Here is a 15624-nt window from a genome sequence, read left to right as displayed (position 1 = left end):
AACTGTCATATGTTTGAAAACTGTTATACCTAATAACCACGTACAAAAGTGCAAAGTAAACTATGATTTAACGTTGAAAATTAAAAACAAAAGTTTCATACAAACCAGTGTCAGGAAGGACACTTTGTGAACAGTGCTCAGTTGCATACAGGTTCTCAACCTGTCAATACCTGGTCTTGTTTACAGTAGGAGAGGACAAACTCCCACAGAACTGATGCACCACTGTCTTCTTACGATTGATAATTACCGTTTATCTGTTCACAACTAAGGAGTGCTCTCCCCACACAAAAACTGTTTCTTAAGTACATTACTGCCATTGTCTGTGGCAACAAAACCAATACTAAGCCCTCTTGGGCGCAGCAATTCAAAAACCTTGCTGCAAAACTCTTGCATAATGTTTACAGCAGTATGAGATTTCTCCATGGCGAACATGGCTACAGTTGCATGTTTCCGAGTACCTTTAAAAATCGCAGCTGTGTCAACAGCACCTCGTTCAGATAGCTTATCTCTAACCCCCACAAATGAGACCCAGTGTGCAGTGATGCACATGTAATCTGTGGCTTGGCAACTGGTCCACATGTCTGTTGTCAGGTGGATATTGTGAACAGCACTCTGCTGCAAAGCTTGTCCAACCAATTACAGCACATCATGATGTAGTGCCGGAACAGCAATTCTTGCGAAATAGGACCGGCTGGGAACCTTCCATTTAGGGCAGATGGCTGACACAAATTCAAGGAAACCCACCCCTTCCACAAATGAAAAAGGGAGAAGGTCCAGCGCTAACATTTCAGCCAGCTTTGCATTGTACAACCTCGCCATTGGGTGGTTGCGTTGGAACTGCCCCTCCAACCTAAACATGCTCTCAATGGTAGGCTGGATTATACTTTCCTTTGTGGTGCTGTTGTTTTCATTAACCCACTTAAGCTCAACGACGCAGTTTGTCTCATTGCGGTACTCGGTCGGCTTGGTGTCTCAGCCTGACTCTGAGTATGGCTCTTACTGCGGTGCCACTCAGATGTTACGGAGGAGGATGTGGGCGGTACCACTACACTACTGGGGACAGGGCTAGAAATGCCTCCCTCTTCTTCACCTTCCACCGCAATAATATCGCACCCTGATTCTTCCTGTCCAACTTCAATGGGTTGAGTTTTTCTACTTTCTTTTAACTGAAGTAGGTGATTCTCCCACACGATAGTGTGGTGTATTCTGAGATGACTTGCTTGGCCTCCGGTACCATAGTTTGTACCAAGCTTACCCCACCGAACACCTTCTCAACAAATTGAGCATATAGCAATGTTCTCCTCCTTGGTGCTAACAGAAAAGAAGTCCCAAACTGTGGAGGAGAACTTTCTGGCACTGCTCGATGTGCCACCTTAAATACCAAATGAACTGGAGGGTGTGCTTGGAATGTGACACTGTGCAGCTACACTGTGACTTTTACTACCACTACCTACTGAGATGGTTGAGCTGGATGTAGGTTCCTGCCGGGCCTTGGAAAATATGGTTGCAAGAGGTAGTGGTGGTGTAACCTGTGTTGGTGATATCCGTGCTACATCCCGCTCAGTAGCAGCCTTTCTGGATAGGGTGAGAATGTTGGTCTCCAATCCCTTTGGGGCGGGAGTGATGTGCGTGTTGACTGGCTCGTCTTCATCAGCATCACCCCCCTCTTCTACATCTACCTCCATAACTCTAAGTTTTTCTGGGACCTTCCTTTTCAGAAGCACTGTCTTGTAGCGTGCATCACTCTCAGACTGAGCTGGTGGCTGCCAAGTGGCATCACGATCATCAGAAGCGAGGCTTGAAGAAGAAGATGATGGACTAAGCCTCCTTTTCCTTGCTGGTGGTCTGGAAGACAATAGATCTTCCGAAACAGTGGTTTGCTCCACTTTGTCTGCAGGAAGCTCAATTTCCTGAAATACCCCTACATCAGGAGCAACAACTACTATGGTGGGCTATTGTTGCGGCTGCTGCTGTTCTTGTTGCGGCTGCTGCTGTTCTTGTTGCGGCTGCACACTTATCTGCTGAGTTTCCGCCTGCGTTGATTGTGTACTACTTTGCGATAATGACATTTCAACATCGCTGCTCATTAGTAGACTGGCTACCTCAGCGACACTCAAGGCCTTGGGCCTAGGTTGGTGGGGTTGGATCGCTGGTGCTGAGGTTCTGCGCCCAGCTTGGTTCCCGGACAACACTGCTGCAGGCGTAACTTTTGTGGTGCCAAAAAAAACCTTGGCCGGCACACCAGTCGTGGTTAATGGCACTTCCTTTTTCTGTTTGTTGGACCTGTCAGCCCTAGGGTGGTCTCCCCTTCCATTTTTGTATCGTGCCTCATTTTTTCCACCCTCATTTTTATGTTGGACTAGGTCTCCGGGCGCCTTTTCATTGCCAATCAATGTTAAGGTGCAGGTGCTCCCTTCTCCCAAGATGGCTGCCACAGGCCCCTGCTACTGCAGAGTGGTCTTTCATAGTAGCACCCTAGCTGCCAGGAGCTGGCTGGAACCCCACAACAATATTGCGACTCCAGCCTGCCTTTTTGTCCCATAGGTAGAGTGGGGAAGCTCCTGGAATGTGCTGGAACCTTCTAGAAGGGAGGTGTGGTTTTTCTTTTGCCGCCTTGGCCAGAGGTCACCTGACCTAGGGCTACTTAAGAGAGGGAGGGAAACTTTTGTGGTGAGTTGGCCATTGGGGTGAAGCAGAGCTGGAAGAATCCACCAGGAGTGTAGGCGGTAGGGCCTAGCCAGGGACTTATGCCTCTGAGAGTGACAGGATTTAGGTGCTGCCTCTTAAGTGAGTGAGGGACCCTGTGAAACCCACTGATCTTGCCCAGTAGTAGGAGGACCCAGAGACTCTCTGCCCAGCCTGACTAGGAAGGATCTAGTCGCCCTCTCCATTCCTAACCCCCTGTAACGGAACCCCTTAAGGGCGCCAGATACATCTGCGCCAACAAGACCTTATCTGACATCTAAGAACAGAAACTTACAAGCCAAGCACTGAGACTGCGTGTCCAGACTGAACTCTAAAACCTATTCACCAAGCACTGAGACTGTGTGTCCAGACTGAACTCTAAAACCTATTCACCAAGCACTGAGACTGCGTGTCCAGACTGACCCCTGAACCCTGATGCAAAGCTGACTGGAGAACCACCGGGGATCGACCAGGTATTAGCGCTGTGACCCCTGCGCTTCCTGCCCTGGTCTGGGACCCCCGGCAGCGTGCTCCGCTGAGCACAGAACCCCATCCTTAATTTGAGCCCCCCCTGTGACGACGAAGCCAGCGCGCTCACCGCCGTGGCCTGGAGGCCTGGAGAAGTGCCCTGCCGTGTCACGAGGCCCGCGGAGAAGCCCGGGGCCCCGTCGCTGCCGTCGCAGCTGCGTGAGGAGGTGTGCGAGGCCTGGGCCGAATTCCCCCATCATCGTGGGAGCGGACACCTGCTGACGCCGAGATCGAGGTAAGCCCGGAGGCCGAGATCGCCCCCGGTGCGCCCCCTGCGGGTTGGGAGCCACACCGCACCCTTAGCCGGGATTCCTCTCCGTGGGATTCCCCCCCCCTGTCTCCGCGACGGAAGAGACCCCGCCGAGGGATCCTCTCCGTGTGCCACCTCGAGCGGTACTGAAGCGCGGTGCCCGACGAACTGTACCGGAGCCCAGAGACTTGCCCCATAGGTCCCGTGGCGCTCCCCGCTGGAAGCTCTGCTCCAAAGTACTGAGAGTCCTTGATTACGAGTGGCGCTTAATGTTATATGCTCCGTTCCAAAGTGCTGAGAGTCATTGATTACGAGTGGCGCTTTATGTTATATGCTCCGCTCCAAAGTGCTGAGGGTCATCGATTACGAGTGGCGCTTTATGTTATATGCTCCGTCCCAAAGTACTGAGAGTCAATGATTACGAGTGGCGCCTTATGTTACACGCTCCGCTCCAAAGTACTGAGAGTCATCGATTACGAGTGGCGCTTTGTTTTTACATGCCCCGCTTTAGAGTTTTACGTGCGATTGATTCCGAATAGCGCACTGTGATTCCTATGCCATGTTGAAGTGTTACGTGCTATCAAGTCCGAGTAGCGCGCTGTTATTCATGTGCCAGGTTGAAGTGTTACGTGCTATCAAGTCCGAGTAGCGCGCTATTATTCATGTGCCATATTGAAGTGTTAAACGCTATTGATTACGAGTAGCGCTCTGTTATTTATATTCCCTATTACAGTGCTATGTGCCAGAGATCACGAGTAGCTCCCCATGCTAGGTGCCCCGTTCTGAGGTCGTCACCGGTTAGCGCGCCCAACGCGCATGTGCAGCTACGTGAGTGGTAGTTGTGCCCCAGGCAGTACTGTTATTTCATGAATTGCATATGTGATATGAACAGCCTTTATAGCTTCTGACGGATATGTACATCGCTAGCTATTGTATTATCAACATATGAAATGTACTGCTGCCTTATGAACTGCATCTAACGTGATCTACTTGGATAAACTTGAAGTATTTACATAACTCCTACAGTGTGGCGTCACTTATTGTGTGTGTTCCTCGTCGCATGTGAGGTGCGTGTTGTATGGTTGCTTTACACACAGACCTTTGGTGGCCCGACCGCTCGTGTCACGTTACCGCCCCATAGGGCCTGGAGACTCCAGGTCTTACACTGTTCCTTCTTCTCACCGGCAACTTTCTTGGTACTGGACCTGGTACCTTTCTTTGGGGCCATCTTCTTCAGATGTCAGGCAGGACGCAGATGCACAACAAGTTCTGGTCACAAGTAGAAGTGATGCGCAGCAGGACGTCTGTCTGGCTGGCAGTACAACGGGTGATGATGATGACAACTCCTCCTCTGGCTTTTTGTGCACCTCTGTGAAATGTTGCATTTGTTGTTGTGGTTCAGTTACTTACTACTGTACTAGTGCAAACAAAAGATATAGTCTAGCCATTTCTGACTTTTTTTCAACAAGGGCTATGTTATACTACTGTGTACAGTCACACACTACACTCTCAGGAAGGATAGGAAAGATAATAAGAACCACCAAAATAAAAATGTAATGGAAGTGGGGTGGACCCTATTTGCCATTAAATTATTTGAGTATCTCAGCATCCACGGAGCTGCTGCTGGCAAAGGGGGTAGATGGATGGAAGCAGTAAGCCAATAGGAAAACCATGCAGACCTATATGGCAAAAGCAGGACACCAATAACTCCCAACACAAAAAAGGCCACCAGCCTTATGGACACTCACAAATCACTAACAAGCAGGGCGCCTGGGAAACACCAGGAGCTGACAAAAGGCCTATAAAAGCCAGGCAAAGGATGCATGCTAAAGCACACTGCTCTGCCTTTTTAATGCAACAAAATGCAAATACGAAAATTCACAGGCCCCAAAAAGGTCTGCAGGGTGCATGCATTGCACACCAACACACACCAGACACACACAACAAAAGCATGTCTTTAAGACAACCAACATCAGAAAGCCCACCCCAAAAAAACACACTTGCCAACTCAATCCAATGCCATCCATGCCCTAAATGATGTCTAAATTCAACAGACCACACAGAAACACTTGATTAATACAGCTATAGCTACCTGCTCTGATCCTACTGGATGAAAGCAGGCCTGTTGGCAGACAAGGCCAGACAAGCTTGCAGGCTTAGGCTTCAAAATGGCCACCAGCCACATGGCCAGGCCCAACAACATCAGAAACCCCACCCCAAAAACAAAAAAACACACTTCCCCAACTCAATCCAATGCCAACCATGCCCTAAATGATGTCTAAATTCAACAGACCACACAGAAACACTTGATTAATACAGCTGTGGCTACCTGTTCTGAGCCTACTGGATGAAAGCAGGCCTATTGTCAGACAACAATGCCAGACAAGAGACAACAAGCTTGCAGGCCTAGGCTTCAAAATGGCCACCAGCCACATGGCCAGGCCCATCAACATCAGAAAGCCCACCCGAAAAAAACACACTTCCCAACTCAATCCAATGCCATCCATGCCCTAAATGATGTCTAAATTCAAAAGACCACACAGAAACATTTGATTAATACAGCTGTGGCTACCTGCTCTGATCCTACTGGATGAAAGCAGGCCTTTTGGCAGACAAGGCCAGACAAGCTTGCGGGTCTAGGCTTCAAAATGGCTACCAGCGAAATGGCCAGGCCCTACAACATCAGAAAGGCCACCCCAAAAATACACTTCCCCAACTCAATCCAATGCCATCCATGCCCTAAATGATGTCTAAATTCAACAGACCACACAGAAACACTTGATTAACAGATGTGGCTACCTGCTCTGAGTCTACTGGATGAAAGCAGGCCTGTTGGCAGACAACAAGGCCAGACAAGAGACAACAAGCTTGCAGGCATAGGCTTCAAAATGGCCACCAGCCACATGGCCAGGCCCAACAACATCAGAAAGCCCACCCCAAAAAAACACACTTCCCAACTCAATCCAATGCCATCCATGCCCTAAATAATGTCTAAATTCAACAGACCACACAGAAACACTTGATTAATACAGCTGTGGCTACCTGCTCTGATCCTACTGGATGAAAGCAGGCCTGTTGGCAGACAAGGCCAGACAAGCTTGCGGGTCTAGGATTTAAAATGGCAACCAGCCACATGGCCAGGCCCAACAACATCAGAAAGCCCACCCCAAAAAACACACTTCCTCAACTCAATCCAATGCCATCCCTGCCCTAAATGATGTCTAAATTCAACAGACCACACAGAAACACTTGATTAACAGATGTGGCTACCTGCTCTGAGCCTACTGGATGAAAGCAGGCCTGTTGGCAGACAACAAGGCCAGACAAGAGACAACAAGCTTGCAGGCCTAGCCTTCAAAATGGCCACCAGCCACATGGCCAGGCCCAACAACATCAGAAAGCTCACCCCAAAAAAACACACTTCCCAACTCAATCCAATGCCATCCATGCCCTAAATGATGTGTAAATTCAACAGACCACACAGAAACACTTGATTAATACAGCTGTGGCTACCTGCTCAGCCTCTAAGCCTACTGGATGAAAGCAGGCCTGTTGTTGGCAGACAAGGCCAGACAAGCTTGCAGGCCTAGGCTTCAAAATGGCCACCAGCCACATGGCCAGGCCCAACAACATCAGAAAGCCCACCCCAAAAAAACACACTTCCCCAACTCAATCCAATGCCATCCATTCCCTAATTGATGTCTAAATTCAACAGACCACACAGAAACCCTTGATTAATAACAGCTATGGCTACCTGCTCTGATCCTACTGGATGAAAGCAGGCCTGTTGGCAGACAAGGCCAGACAAGCTTGCAGGCCTAGGCTTCAAAATGGCCACCAGCCACATGGCCAGGCCCAACAACATCAGAAAGCCCACCCCAAAAAAACACACTTCCCAACTCAATCCAATGCCATCCATGCCCTAAATGATGTCTAAATTCAACAGACCACACAGAAACACTTGATTAATACAGCTGTGGCTACCTGCTCTGATCCTACTGGATGAAAGCAGGCCTGTTGGCAGACAACAAGGCCAGACAAGAGACAACAAGCTTGCAGGCCTAGCCTTCAAAATGGCCACCAGCCACATGGCCAGGCCCAACATCAGAAAGCTCACCCCAAAAAAACACACTTCCCAACTCAATCCAATCCCATCCATGCCCTAAATGATGAGTAAATTCAACAGACCACACAGAAACACTTGATTAATACAGCTGTGGCTACCTGCTCAGCCTCTAAGCCTACTGGATGAAAGCAGGCCTGTTGTTGGCAGACAAGGCCAGACAAGCTTGCAGGCCTAGGCTTCAAAATGGCCACCAGCCACATGGCCAGGCCCAACAACATCAGAAAGCCCACCCCAAAAAAACACACTTCCCCAACTCAATCCAATGCCATCCATTCCCTAATTGATGTCTAAATTCAACAGACCACACAGAAACCCTTGATTAATAACAGCTATGGCTACCTGCTCTGATCCTACTGGATGAAAGCAGGCCTGTTGGCAGACAAGGCCAGATAAGCTTGCAGGCTTAGGCTTCAAAATGGCCACCAGCCACATGGACAGGCCCAACAACATCAGAAAGCCCACCCCAAAAAAACACACTTCCCCAACTCAATCCAATGGCATCCATACCCTAAATGATGTCTAAATTCAACAGACCACACAGAAACCCTTGATTAATAACAGCTATGGCTACCTGCTCTGATCCTACTGGATGAAAGCAGGCCTGTTGGCAGACAAGGCCAGATAAGCTTGCAGGCTTAGGCTTCAAAATGGCCACCAGCCACATGGACAGGCCCAACAACATCAGAAAGCCCACCCCAAAAAAACACACTTCCCCAACTCAATCCAATGGCATCCATACCCTAAATGATGTCTAAATTCAACAGACCACACACAAACACTTGATTTATACAGCTGTGGCTACCTGCTCTGAGCCTACTGGATGAAAGCAGGCCTATTGTCAGACAACAACGCAGACAAGAGACAACAAGCTTGCAGGCCTAGGCTTCAAAATGGCCACCAGCCACATGGCCAGGCCCAACATCAGAAATCCCACCCCAAAAAAACACACTTCCCAACTCAATCCAATGCTATCCATGCCCTCAATGATGTGTAAATTCAACAGACCACACAGAAACACTTGATTAATACAGCTGTGGCTACCTGCTCAGCCTCTGAGGCTACTGGATGAAAGCAGGCCTGTTGTTGGCAGACAAGGCCAGACAAGCTTGCAGGCCTAGGCTTCAAAATGGCCACCAGCCACATGGCCAGGCCCAACAACATTAAAAAGCCCACCCCAAAAAAACACACTTCCCCAACTCAATCCAATGCCATCCATGCCCTTAATGATGGCTAAATTCAACAGACCACACAGAAAAACTTGATTAATAAAGCTGTGGCTACCTGCTCTGATCCTACTGGATGAAAGCAGGCCTGTTGGCAGACAAGGCCAGACAAGCTTGCAGGCCTAGGCTTCAAGATGGCCACCAGCCACATGGCCAGGCCCAACAACATCAGAAAGCCCACCCCAAAAAAACACACTTCTCAACTCAATCCAATGCCATCCATGCCCTAAACGATGTCTAAATTCAACAGATCACACAGAAACACTTGATTAATACAGCTGTGGCTACCTGCTCTGAGCCTACTGGATGAAAGCAGGCCTGTTGGTGGCAGACAAGGCCAGAGAAGCTTGCAGGCCTAAGCTTCAAAATGGCCACCAGCCACATGGCCAGGCCCAACAACATCAGAAAGCCCCCCCAAAAAAACACTCTTCCCAACTCAATCCAATGCCATTCATGCCCTAAATGATGTCTAAATTCAACAGACCACGCAGAAACACTTTATTAATAAAGCTGTGGCTACTAGGCTGCTCTGATCCTACTGGATGAAAGCAAGCCTGTTGGCAGACAAGGCCAGACAAGCTTGCAGGCCTAGGCTTCTAAATGGCCACCAGACACAAGGCCAGGCCCAACAACAGAAAGCCCACCCCAAAAAAACACATTTCCCAACTCAATCCAATGCCATCCAGGCCCTAAATGATGATTGAAAATGGAATACATTCAAAAAACACCAAAGGAACAGTTGCTTCTACATTCATAAACACATGAGGCCATGACTAGCTCGGGCCTACTACTGACTACTACTACCCACAACATTTTTTAAAAAAGGAATGATAGTTACCAAAAATAACTTGTAGTTACAACAACTGCAATGCCCCAATCAGAACAGACACAACAACCACTTACTTGTAAGATATCCAATTAAAAAATCCTTAAATCCAATTGCAATGATGCAGCAGACAAAAAGAGTGATCTTTCCAGCTCAAAATCCAAAGGCAGAATGAGCAGGAGATGGACAAAGCACTGGGAGGAGCCTGCTGGACAGGAACAGGAAGTTAGAGATTCTGTGGCACTTCCTCCCTCTCCCCACCTTTTTAAAAAAGGACTCCTTGCACAAAAAAGGACAGCCAATGTCAATCTGAGGAGTTGTTTTCATCCAAATCATCATTTGCAGAAGGTTTCATGCTGCTAGAGCTGATATTCTTCTCCAAATTGAAAATGTTACATGTTCGAGTTCTCGAGCTTCACATTACTTCCGCCGGATGTCGATGGCGTGTCCAAAATGACTTGATCGCATTCTCTCGCTCCCTGTCACATTGGATATGACGAGTTCGGGGTCCCTTGCTCCTTTTCGCGTTCGATATGACGTGCCCGCATCCGCACGCTCTTGCTCGCGATGGAGAATGACGTGTTCAAGATCTCAATCTTCTCATACTCTCGCGTGCATGATCGCAAGAAGAAAGACGTGATCGCGCGACAAATGACGTGATCGCGCAACAAATGACGTTAATGCGGGCGCGAACTGTCGCGCAAATGGCTACCAACAATCCAATATCTCGTGGAGAACGCGACCGGATCGGGAAAACTTGTCGGCGAACGCGGGGATTCAGGTAAGGCGATCGCGCGAACGCGAGAATGTATTTATTTACAGCGCGAGCAGGAAAAAATTACCGGTAAGATGCAGATTGCGGAAATTTTGACATTTTTGCGCTTTCCGCGGAAGGCGAAAATGTCAAATTATCGCAATTTCCGCGAGCGGAACGGAATTTTATCCCAGGCCTAATATTAACCCACACAGGATCTGAGCACTAATTAAGTTTACTTACAAGGGCACTTACACCATATTATGAAGTACCTTCTATTACGCGCAGCGTAACGCCTTAACTTGCCCACAAGAGCGGTGGGCAGGCAGTATGTATTAATTTGCATTTTGCTTTTTCTTCCCCATGACAGATACTACGTGTTCAGAATCAACCGTATGTATATTTTTTCCCAATGCTCATAGAATAGGTGTGCAATCATAATTTATATTTCACTTTATTATAGGTCCTGTACGGAGTGGTACACAAAGGGCTGGTCCCTTTGTTGTCCTGAAGAAGAGGTTTAGGGGATACCTTGAAACATGGCGAAACAATACTAGGGATTGTAATTACATACAGTTACTTTTCCCTTTTATTAACCCCTTTTTATCCCTATCAACTAGGAGCAGGAATAAAACTTTAGCTCACCAGTGAGGTAATTTATAAACATCACTTACACCACTCCCCTTACACTGCACTACACATATCCTCACAAAGTAAGTGCTCCTACGTAACTCCGTAAGTCGCAGCACGCCCCAAGCAGTGGATGTTTGGGATGGCCCCAATGATGAAGCATGTCACCTAGGGGCAATCCTGGGTGAGTGCGGGTACTGAAGAAAATTAATTTTTCTTTTCTACCAATAGAGGTGGTCATTCACTCAATTGGTGAATCCCCCGTTTTTCTTGGCTAGGTTCTTTTGATCCGTCTTCTACGGATTCTATTTGCTGTACCCTTCTTAGATATATTCATACATATATGTATTATGTATGTTCTAAATCTCCTGTTTTCTCTTTTGGATCTCATGCCTTATTGTATCTTGTGTACACAAACAAAAATGTTGTCAACATTTGTTGCTGTTTATTCTTGATAATAAGACTTTTCAAAAACTGCTAGGGCTATTTTGCCTTGAAAAATAATGTCTATCTTTAGCCCTGACAAAGCAAATACATGTTAATGTTAGACCCTGTGGTTTCGGGCTAGCTGAGATGCATCAAAGCCAGTCAGAATCCACCATTCCAAATAAGATGACTACGATACACTTGTCCAATTACCTGTGCTCACCCTCTGGTAGCTTGGCACTGAGCAGTCAGGTTTATCCTCAGGGCTCAAGTGTAAAGTATTGGCACGACACCCCCATCGCAATACACTGCGTTTGGCCCAAAACAACTCCACACATATGTATAAAAAAACCTTAGGCCCAATTCACAAAGGTAAACTGAGGCAAAAATAGTAAATGCCCTTTGTGAATACTGAAAGTAAACCTTTACGACTTTTAGTATTCACAAAAGGCATTTCCGAGTAGGAAATGCCCTTTGTGAACAGCGAAAGTGATAAAGATAGGCTTTCACCTCAGTTTACCTTTGTGAATCAGGCCCAAAGTCTTTATATTACACACACACACTAAAATCAAAACATGATACACATTGTATGTACACTCTACAGTTCTATACAATTAGTAAGACTTTCCCATTGCTGAAAGTTCAAACAATCATCCGTCTCTGACTATCCCTCACAATCTAGTCCCTCAGTCGCTCAACTCCACCAGAAAACTAAGCACGTTGCCCCAGCTGGCGCCCTGTTGACTTGACCGTCGGAACCACTTACATGGAAAGAAACAGTTACTTAGTTTTGTCCATCCAGATTAGACCTCCAGGCGCCCAATTGCACCTGCACAAGAGTGGGGCCACTACCCCACCATAGACAGAAGGCTATGACCCAGGAAGCTGGGACACTTCCACATCTGGAGCAATGTTTTCTCCTCACACAGATGTATGACCTGCCGTAGAACCCAAACATCCAGCTGCAGATGTCCATAAGGCACACAAAACCCCTCGGGCCTCGTCACGATGTTTTCCTTTGGTTTTTACTTTCCACAACAAAGCACCCTGTGGCGTGGGTCCAGGAAGAGGGAGCTAAAAATCTCAGACAGAGGCCTCAATGCCAGGCATGGTTGTCTTCCCGATATGGAGACCGAAGACATTCTCAGCTCTCGCCTCATGTTCCCCCAACACCCCTCAGATACTCTGGTGCTCAAGTGTGCACAGGTTTCCTGGTTGCAAGCAAGGGTCCCTCGGACTCTGTAAGCTTCCGCCACACTCCTCGAACTCCGCACGTCCTGGCACCATAGATGGCTGCTGATCTTTTTGCACACACTCCTCTTTCACAGCGAGAGGAAGGCGTATGTCAGGACGTTCCTTTTCCCAACCACAATCACTTTCACCTGTCTCCACCGCACCCATTGTGGTCCTTACGATCTTGTGGAGACAGTGAGATTCTTTGTGTCCCTGGGATCTTGTGGACAGGAGGTCAGTTCAATGGCCCTTGGAGAGTACTTTGAGACATAGGCCATGACAGTTGGCACTAGCTGCAGGCCAGTAACATCAAAGCAAAATCCACTTTGCAGTCTATGAAAGTTTGACAACATACATGTTAGCCTGACAACAAATGGAAGGGAGCTATTAAGGGACCAAATTTGTGACCTTAAAAAGTTTAGAGCTCTTCCTAGCACTACCTAAATAAAATCAGAAAGACAAGTTCTTCTTAGGTCATAGAGTTGTAGAACAATCTCATTAATTTGAAGGAATCCAAAGAATAATGATACTTAAATAATAAATTGAATGACAGTTTTCTTGTTCAAGTTAAGCTACAACTCAAGTCAATGCGTTTTTCACAGCTTCTGAATACAAGTATGAGCTTGACAAGCTCCAAGCCACCACCTGTCTGTGGATAGTTCAATTGCAGTCCTTCCTGCCCTTTTGATTCCTCATCTCAATGTCTCAGTATCAAATCACCATAGTATGGTTCCAAATCCAAAAGAGTCTCTTTCAGAGGCCAAAGCCCCAGTAGGTATGTCCACCATGGACTTTGAAGATGAAATCAATTCAATGCACAGGGCCTCTCTAAATTTTGTCCGTCTGCCATCCGACCCCGGGAGATTTGATCACAATCTTTAGTCGGCCAAGACCCTTCCCCTTGGTATACAGGTGCCAATTCCACCCGCACGTAACCATCCCTGAAAGCCCCCTCGGAGTCAGAGGTCCACAGTTTCCTGTGAACCCCTAGTTTATGGCCCTCTATCAGGAATGCACATATGTGGCTGTCAGGCTGCCAGGCACAAAGAGCCACTCACATCAAAATGTCTAGTTTCCCACTCCGTCCATCATTTCCTCTGTTTTTGCTTTGTTCGCCATGAATTGGCAGGGTATGCTCAGACGTGAGTCCCTTGCTCACTTTGCCACTGGATTCAAGCAAGCCTGGCTGAAGACGGCTGAAATGCCAGAAACCGGTCCTAGGAAGCTTGTTTCCGGTCCAGGGAAGACATGGCTTGGCAGTTCGTGCTGGACTGTTCCCATGAGGCACAGGGTCAGACTGATTTGCATATGGCTATGTCTGAACTGGGGTGGCAGAGTGGGCTAAAGAACGGTGATGGATTAAACCCAGATCAGTTGACTGGGGGTGAGTGCTTGCAATGTTCAACACTCCGTCCATCATTTCCTTTGGTTTTTGCTTTGTTCTCCATGAGTTGGCAGGGTATGTTCAGACGTGAGTCCCTTGCTCACTTTGCCACTGGATTCAAGCAAGCCTGGCTGAAGACGGCTGAAATGCCAGAAACCGGTCCTAGGAAGCTTGTTTCCGGTCCAGGGAAGACATGGCTTGGCAGTTCGTGCTGGACTGTTCCCATGAGGCACAGGGTCAGACTGATTTGCATATGGCCATGTCTGAACTGGGGTGGCAGAGTGGGCTTAAGAACGGTGATGGATTAAACCCAGATCAGTTGACTGGGTGTGAGTGCTTGCAATGTTCAACACTCCGTCCATCATTTCCTTTGGCTTTTGCTTTGTTCGCCATGAGATGGCAGGGTATGCTCAGACGTGAGTCCCTTGCTCACTTTGCCACTGGATTCAAGCAAGCCTGGCTGAAGACGGATGAAATGCCAGAAACCGGTCCTAGGAAACTTGTTTCCGGTCCAGGGAAGACATGGCTTGGCAGTTCGTGCTGGACTGTTCCCATGAGGCACAGGGTCAGACTGATTTGCATATGGCCATGTCTGAACTGGGGTGGCAGAGTGGGCTAAAGAACGGTGATGGATTAAACCCAGATCAATTGACTGGGAGTGAGTGCTTGCAATGTTCAACACTCCGTCCATCATTTCCTTTGGTTTTTGCTTTGTTCGCCATGAGTTGGCCGGGTATGCTCAGACGTGAGTCCCTTGCTCACTTTGCCACTGGATTCAAGCAAGCCTGGCTGAAGACGGCTGAAATGCCAGAAACCGGTCCTAGGAAGCTTGTTTCCGGTCCAGGGAAGACATGGCTTGGCAGTTCGTGCTGGTTTGTTCCCATGAGGCACAGGGTCAGACTGATTTGCATATGGCCATGTCTGAACTGGGGTGGCAGAGTGGGCTAAAGAACGGTGATGGATTAAACCCAGATCAGTTGACTGGGGGTGAGTGCTTGCAATGTTCAACACTCTGTCCATCATTTCCTTTGGTTTTTGCCTAGTTTCCCAAAGTGACATTATTATCACCATAGCATTGATCCCCCTTCCACTACCGGAGAAGATTCGCCATTACGAACTCATCAATGCCAAACACTATACTGTTACTAATCTGTCTGTAGGAAATAATGCTTGACAGCCTTTCCCTACAACCCCTCAAGCGAACCCAATGAGAGAGGCAGGCCCCATCGTACGAACACACCATCAGGTGTCATTCATGACTCTTGCAGGTAATGCATGTACACACCTGCCCAACCTCGTCCCAGCATTACACCCTGTCACCCGGGAGAACTCCGATATATAGCAGGAGACATGCTGAACATAGCACATAGATTTCTAAATGCCAAACTGAGTAACGGTAACTCGTGCACACAGATCCCACCAGGGCAAACCTGTGGAACAATCAATGAGCTACCTCTGTGGATGCCACAACCAGTGCGGCAGGCCTACGAAGGCGCATTCAAAATACATGCCCCTGGTATAGGTCTTACCCCATTACAGGGGACTTACAGTTAACTTTG

At 47.9% G+C, this 15624-nt stretch overlaps 1 protein-coding gene across 1 annotated transcript in view; it reads left to right on the top strand.

Annotated features, from left to right (window-relative positions):
• Positions 1-15624, top strand: part of LOC146802509 (uncharacterized) — a 283337-nt gene that overhangs the window by 150822 nt on the left and 116891 nt on the right. The gene's annotated exons all lie outside the window — the stretch shown is intronic.

This window comes from Triturus cristatus, chromosome 8 (genome assembly GCF_964204655.1).
Source record: "Triturus cristatus chromosome 8, aTriCri1.1, whole genome shotgun sequence".
Lineage (NCBI taxonomy): Eukaryota > Metazoa > Chordata > Amphibia > Caudata > Salamandridae > Triturus > Triturus cristatus.
Note: the sequence above shows the minus strand (reverse complement) of the source record. Positions and strands in the feature narration are given on the sequence as shown.